Raw genomic sequence first — 8,215 nt, forward strand, 5'->3', positions numbered from 1 at the left:
GGTTTGTTGACAACTTGGGTCTGTTGCTTCGTTGAGTCTAAGCCCTCACCAGCTGAAATCCGGGCTCATCTGACCCGGCCACGGTTTTCCTGGCATGTAAGGTCCAACCGATGTGGTTATGAGCCCTGGAAAAGCGCTACAGGCGATGTTAGCAAAGGCACTCGCGTTGGTCGTCTGCTACCATACCCCCTTAATGCCAAATTTCGTCCCCCTGTCCCAACAGATACGTCCGTCGTACGTCCCCCATTGGCTTCTGTGGTTATTTCACGCAGTGTTGCTTGTCAGTTAGCACTGACAACTCTACGCAAACGTCGCTGATCTCGGTCGTTAAATGAAGGCCGTCGGACTACGCTGTCGTTGGTTAGAGGTAATGCCTGAAATTTGGTATTCTACGCACACTCTTGACACTGTGGGTCTCGGAATGTTGGATTCCCTAACGATTTCCGAACTAGAATGCCCGATGCGTCTAGCTCTAACAACTATTCCGCGTTCAAAGTCTATTAATTATCTTCGTACGGCCGTAATCACGTCGAAAACTCTCTCTCATGAATCTTGTGAGTACAAATGACAGCTCCACCAGTACAATGACCTTTTATACCTTGTATACTCGATACTACCGTCATCTGTAGATGTGCACATCGATATGCCATGAATTTAGTCACCTCAGTGTAAGTTTCCTGCTACTCACCACCCGTTTACGTGTACTGCTGGCTGTTGCAGGTCTTCGTGTAGGCCATCCCTTCGTCCCTCTTCCTCGATCTTCCCGGGGATTCACTACACGTGAGGATGAAATTCAGGAACTCCCGTGGCTACCTGACGTCTTCCGCCCGAGCCACATGTAGCCCTCTGTCGTCGCTTTCTTCTGATGAATTCTGCTATGATAGCACGTCGGAACAACTCACACAGCTCATGATTGTGTCTTAGTCTCCATTTACCAATGATTAAATCCAATATCTGACCAAAGATCTTCCCCAGCACTTTTCTTTCGGAGAAGTTTATGAATATCTTGCTTTCGGATACTCCACATCTCATAGAAATATAGTACCGCGAGATGGATCGAGATTTTGTATAGCCGAATCTTAAACCGCCTCGAGAGACATTTGGACAGAAGCAGTTGTGCTGGGCTGCAGAAGCATCGGTTTTATGCCAGGATCTTGATCTCTACTTCGCGTGACAGGTTCTGTGTGAAAAGCCTTCCCAGATATTTAGAGATATTTAAATCCTTGGACTGTCTTGCTGGATCAGCCCCCCCCCCCCCCCCCCCAACCGCAGGAACTGTAGTTGTCCGGTATCTTGACTCCGCAGACGGTTCGTAAAGAGACAATCCGTCTTGGGCTTGCGTATGAGCGGTTCTGTTTCAGTTCTTCAGAGCTGCTGAGTGTAAAAATATCTCATACGTGCCAGAATCTTCTCTTGGACTGGGATCCCTTCGAAGTTATCGTTAAAACTGATCTGCACAGGAGAAAAATCATCTCCTTGCCCGAGACCTGTCACAATTTCAACGTCATCTGTTATTAGTTTCCCACCTTCATCTTACCTATGTTTCACTCAGGCCGATCTTTACCTGGCTGATGAGTTACTGTGGCATCCCGAATTCTCTTAGACAAATGAACAGGCTCTTGCGGTGTATGCAGTCACAGTCCTTCGTGAAATCAACAAATAAAATGTGCTGTTCTTTACTGTGTTCTCTCAGTTTACAGTGAGCTGGCGGAGAATGAAGATGTGATCCACTGCCTCCTGGGTATTCACCAACCACTGACTCTGTCAAGGGTTGAATTCCCTGCACGAGGCAGATACATAGGATCTTGTTGCATATAGGAAGCAGAGCGATTTCTCGATAGTTGCAACATTTCGGTTTGTCACCCATCTTATGGATTGGGCAAATTAAAGTCGTTTTTCACGACGTCGCTATTTCTTTGGTCCGGATTGTTTGTATCAGTTGGTGTATTGTTTCGATAAATTTCTCGCCTCCTGCTTGGATCATCACCTCCTGTGTTACAGCATTTCAGCGATAGTACCCGTACTCGTCAATGTGATTCGGAATCGACCACTAGATATCACAAGAGGTGGTAATGTTATGTGAGCCTCACTGCACCTTTTTTTAAAACTAATTTGTGCCTGATTTTATACTGAGAAGCTCAGTAATGTATGTAAACACCGTAAATGTAAATGTGATTCAAAAAGTACTTGAAGTGAAGTGAAGCGCAGCTGGACAGCAAGAAACTCTTAAGCTAGCAATCCCCGCAACGATAGTAGTTGTGAATCTTTGAGTATTGACTTTAAAAAAAGGAAAAAGAAGAGAATTGATTTATTAAAAAAAAGAGGACTGTTAATCTTTATCTTGTGGAAAGAGGATGTGTTGCTAGGCCGTCGCTTAGAACTTATTGTTACATTAGATGAAAATTGATATTTTACTGAGTAAAGTATGGCTGGTTCAAATGGCTCTGAGCACTATGCGGCTTAACTTCTGAGATCATCAGTCGCCTAGAACGTAGAACTAATTAAACCTAACTAACCTAAGGACATCACACACATCCATGCCCTAGGCAGGATTCGAACATGCGACCGTAGCGGTCGCTCGGTTCCACACTGTAGCGCCTAGACCCGCTCGGCCATTCTGGCCGGCAGTAAAGTATGTGCAAGAGTTGCCAAACATTTACGTATACAAATTTTCTGGAAGTGAAGAACAGAAATATCTTGTTTTTGGAAAAGGAGGTAAACTTCATTGTCGTTACCGTCTATCAAATGGTTCAAATGGCTCTGAGCACTAAGGGACTCAACTGCTGAGGTTATTAGTCCCCTAGAACTTAGAACTAGTTAAACCTAACTAACCTAAGGACATCACAAACATCCATGCCCGAGGCAGGATTCGAACCTGCGACCGTAGCGGTCTTGCGGTTCCAGACTGCAGCGCCTTTAACCGCACGGCCACTTCGGCCGGCTACCGTCTATCAATCGACAGAATTGTAAGTGTACACAGTTCGCTAAAATACAGGAAAAGAAATGCATTCTGTATAGTTTTCATTCACTAAGTAACAACCCTTCACAATTTCTTAATTACAGTAATTCGATTATGTTCTTGTACAACAGTATGGTGCTGAACTCCACTGACCAATTTTGATGTAGCAGTAGTTTGAAGGAAGTTTGTGTGCCAAGCAATATCCTTTTCTTACGAAAAGATTGCTGTTTGATCATATTTACTTACAACAGTGGTCCCTTAAGTTTGAAAAGCAACGAAAACTTGGGATCAAAGCTATCCGCCAATTAACTAACAGAGTCGTATTTTAAACCTTAAAGAACAATAAATTCCTCCAAATTGTAATACGTCACCAACTGGTGCAGAAGCTGATCATTCAAGGAGGCAGCAACCAAAATTCAGGTTGTTGTGGCGTAACAAGACAGCCACGCCACTCGGAAGTAGCCGAAAGGCACGCGTTAGACTCACGCAGGCTAGAGGTAGGTCTGAAACAGGATACGTAATGAATGCTATAAAGAAAAGTACGTAGCTGCTGGAATACTTAACTTTAATCCATCCTTGTTGTACATCGCTATTGACGATACAAGTGAGACTCTGTAGATACATGCAATGTTACTAATGGCGCCTTGCTAGGTCGTAGCCATTGACTTAGCTGAAGGCTATTCTATCTGCTCTGCAAATGAGCGAGGCTTCGTCAGTGTGCATCGCTAGCGAAGTCGTCCGTACAACTGGGGCGAGTGCTAGTAAGTCTCTCGAGACCTGCTGTGTGGCGGCGCTCGGTCTGCGATCACTGACAGTGGCGACACGCGGGTCCGACATGTACTAATGGACCGCGGCCGATTTGAAGCTACCACCTAGCAAGTGTGGTGTCTGGCGGTGACACCACATTCCTCCCCCGCAAATCGGCGAACGGTCGTGTTATAAGGCTTCCGCCCGCCGTGGGGAGGACCCGATGTTGACGTATGCGATGAGGTCGGGAGCCTAACAACAGGCGAGGCTGTGCCACCCGCACCCGGCCATTCGGTCCGAGGGTAGCTAGGAAACGCCTGAAAACCTAGTCCAGGGTGCACGTCAACATGCGGTGTATGCGCCCTTAGAGATACAGGAGGGGCCGAAGGCTCGACCTCCATGTGGTCGGGGCACCCGACGGGCGAAGACGACATCTGGTCCGGAGCGGGCAAGAGTTCCATGGCGGAGGACATCTGGTCACGGGAAGCGATCGGCGGCGCGTGACCCAGGGAGGAGCCAGGCGGTTGCAGCTACGCGTCTACTGCGGGCGGCGCCGGCGGGAGAACAGGCGGCGGCGGCGGCGCGTCGCCATGAGGCAAAATGGAAGGCAGCGTCGGTAACACCTGGGGATGAGGCGAGCCAGTAGATGGGTCCCCAGGGCGCTGACCGGACGGCACCGTCGCTGAAAGCAGACGGGGAGCGGCAGAACCCAGGCGACGACAGAGGCGCAGCTGATTGAGATGCCGACGCACCTCACCAGAGGCCCCCAAAACCAAATACATCGCGCGGCCGAGGCAGCGAAGAATGCGCCCTGCGAGCCAACGCCGTGAACCTCGATAGTTGCGATAGAATACAACTTCGCCTGGAGCAAAAGCAGGTGGCTGCCGCTGCACAGGAACCTGATGCGGTGGATGCAGCAAAGACATCAAGGTTCGATGAGGACGACCGTGGAGCAACTCAGCCGGCGAGCGACCATCTCGGGGCTGAGAGCGATACGAAGACAAAAAGAGCAACAACGCGTCCTCCCGAGAATGCGACTCTTTCAACTTCAACATCTGTGACTTGAAAGTCCGGACCAATCGTTCAGCGGCACCGTTTGACTGAGGCGAAAACGGCGCGGATGTCAGATGTTGAATACCATTGGCCGTGCAGAATGACTGAAATTCTGCGGACATGAATTGTGGGCCATTGTCGGAAACAATAGTCTGTGGAAGACCTTCAATGTAAAAGATAGCAGATAACGCTTGGATGGTGGCAGATGACGTCGTGGAAGACATCCGGACAACAAAAGGAAAATTACTGAAAGAATCGTCCACAACCAACCATCGAGCATTCCAGAATGGACCAGCAAAATCGATGTGCAAGCGTTGCCAAGGGGAAGTGGCTTTCGGCCATGCAAAGAATTTCCGCGGCGGTGCGGATTGTTGTTCGGCACACGCCATGCAAGAAGAGCACATATTCGTAATCGCAGCATCGATTCCGAACCAAGTACAGTGCTGACGAGCAAGTTGTTTCGTTCGCACTATACCCCAATGTCCTTGGTGAAGAAGCCGTAAGACAGAGGACTGTAACGAACGTGGGACCACGACTCTGGACTGATCATTATCAGAACGCAACAACAAAACACCACGTCGTACAAAAAGTCTCTCCTTGTGAGCAAAAAATCGGCGAACCAGCGGATCCTCGATCCGCGACTTTGACAAGGGCCATTGCGTAGCAACAAAACGCAAAACGGTAGCAAGGACAGGGTCAGCAGCTGTGGCCGTAGCTACACGACGAAAATCAATTGGAAACGATTCGACCACGTCATCGGTTTCCGCATCAATGAACATGCAAGCAAGTTCGGAAGAATCGAATGCTTTATCCTCAGCAACAGGCAAACGGGACAACGCATCAGCGTTTCCGTGCTTAGCAGTGGACCGATACAAGATATCGTAGCGGTACTGCGAGAGGAAAAGAGACCAGCGAATGAATTTCTGCGCTGTACGTGGAGGTACAGGCTTGTTGGGATGAAAAAGCATAGCTAGTAAGTCTTTCGAGACCTGCTGTGTGGCGGCGCTCGGTCTGCGATCACTGACAGTGGCGACACGCGGGTCCGACATGTACTAATGGACTGTGGCCGATTTAAAGCTACCACCTAGCAAGTGTGGTGACACCACACAGGTACCAGTTACGACTTAAAGTAAAAATCTCAATCAAAAATCAGTCTCTATCTCTCTCTCCAAACACACCTAAATATTCATATTATTAAGATAAAATTCATTTTACACTCCTGGAAATGGAAAAAAGAACACATTGACACCGGTGTGTCAGACCCACCATACTTGCTCCGGACACTGCGAGAGGGCTGTACAAGCAATGATCACACGCACGGCACAGCGGACACACCAGGAACCGCGGTGTTGGCCGTCGAATGGCGCTAGCTGCGCAGCATTTGTGCACCACCGCCGTCAGTGTCAGCCAGTTTGCCGTGGCATACGGAGCTCCATCGCAGTCTTTAACACTGGTAGCATGCCGCGACAGCGTGGACGTGAACCGTATGTGCAGTTGACGGACTTTGAGCGAGGGCGTATAGTGGGCATGTGGGAGGCCGGGTGGACGTACCGCCGAATTGCTCAACACGTGGGGCGTGAGGTCTCCACAGCACATCGATGTTGTCGCCAGTGGTCGGCGGAAGGTGCACGTGCCCGTCGACCTGGGACCGGACCGCAGCGACGCACGGATGCACGCCAAGACCGTAGGATCCTACGCAGTGCCGTAGGGGACCGCACCGCCACTTCCCAGCAAATTAGGGACACTGTTGCTCCTGGGGTATCGGCGAGGACCATTCGCAACCGTCTCCATGAAGCTGGGCTACGGTCCCGCACACCGTTAGGCCGTCTTCCGCTCACGCCCCAACATCGTGCAGCCCGCCTCCAGTGGTGTCGCGACAGGCGTGAATGGAGGGACGAATGGAGACGTGTCGTCTTCAGCGATGAGAGTCGCTTCTGCCTTGGTGCCAATGATGGTCGTATGCGTGTTTGGCGCCGTGCAGGTGAGCGCCACAATCAGGACTGCATACGACCGAGGCACACAGGGCCAACACCCGGCATCATGGTGTGGGGAGCGATCTCCTACACTGGCCGTACACCACTGGTGATCGTCGAGGGGACACTGAATAGTGCACGGTACATCCAAACCGTCATCGAACCCATCGTTCTACCATTCCTAGACCGGCAAGGGAACTTGCTGTTCCAACAGGACAATGCACGTCCGCATGTATCCCGTGCCACCCAACGTGCTCTAGAAGGTGTAAGTCAACTACCCTGGCCAGCAAGATCTCCGGATCTGTCCCCCATTGAGCATGTTTGGGACTGGATGAAGCGTCGTCTCACGCGGTCTGCACGTCCAGCACGAACGCTGGTCCAACTGAGGCGCCAGCTGGAAATGGCATGGCAAGCCGTTCCACAGGACTACATCCAGCATCTCTACGATCGTCTCCATGGGAGAATAGCAGCCTGCATTGCTGCGAAAGGTGGATATACACTGTACTAGTGCCGACATTGTGCATGCTCTGTTGCCTGTGTCTATGTGCCTGTGGTTCTGTCAGTGTGATCATGTGATGTATCTGACCCCAGGAATGTGTCAATAAAGTTTCCCCTTCCTGGGACAATGAATTCACGGTGTTCTTATTTCAATTTCCAGGAGTGTATAAGGTGGACCGGTTGGTATAAAATCGGGCGGGGAGTACTGTGTTGTCAGTAGAAAGTCAATAAAATCAGAATTCCAGAATGAGATTTTCACTCTGCAGCGGAGTGTGCGCTGATATGAAACTTCCTGGCAGATTAAAACTGTGTGCCAGACCGAGACTCGAACTCGGGACCTTTGCCTTTCGCGGGCAAGTGCTGCACCATCTGAGCTAGCGAAGCACGACTCACACCCGGTCCTCACAGCTTTACTTCTGCCAGTATCTCGTCTCCTACCATCCAAACTTTACAGAAGCTCTCCTGCGAACCTTGCAGAACTAGCACTCCTGAAAAAAAGGATACTGCGGAGACATGGATTGGCCACAGCCTGGTGGATGTTTCCAGAATGAGATTTTCACTCTGCAGCGGAGTGTGCGCTGATATGAAACTTCCTGGCCGATTAAAACTGTGTGCCCGACCGAGACTCGAACTCGGGACCTTTGCCTTTCGCGGGAAAGTGCTCTACCATCTTTTTTTTTTTAATTATTATTATTAAGAGTCCATCCTTCTACCAACTTTTTTTTTACTTTTTTATGTTTTTGATGCCAAATCCTCATTTTTCTTACTTTTTGCTAGTGCTCGGCCACTTTTTTCTTTTTTTGTATTTTTTTTATTTCATTTATTTATTTATTTTTTATTTCGGCTTCTTATTTTGTTTTCTGTAAGCTGGATGCCTAAATTACCTTAGCTAACATAAATGAGAATGAATATTTCTTCTTAATATTAATTAAAGGTAATGAATTTTCCTCTTGCTAATGGAAAGACAAGTATATTAAAATAAACT

Source organism: Schistocerca serialis, chromosome 6, assembly GCF_023864345.2.
Source record: "Schistocerca serialis cubense isolate TAMUIC-IGC-003099 chromosome 6, iqSchSeri2.2, whole genome shotgun sequence".
Classification (NCBI taxonomy): Eukaryota; Metazoa; Arthropoda; class Insecta; order Orthoptera; family Acrididae; genus Schistocerca; species Schistocerca serialis.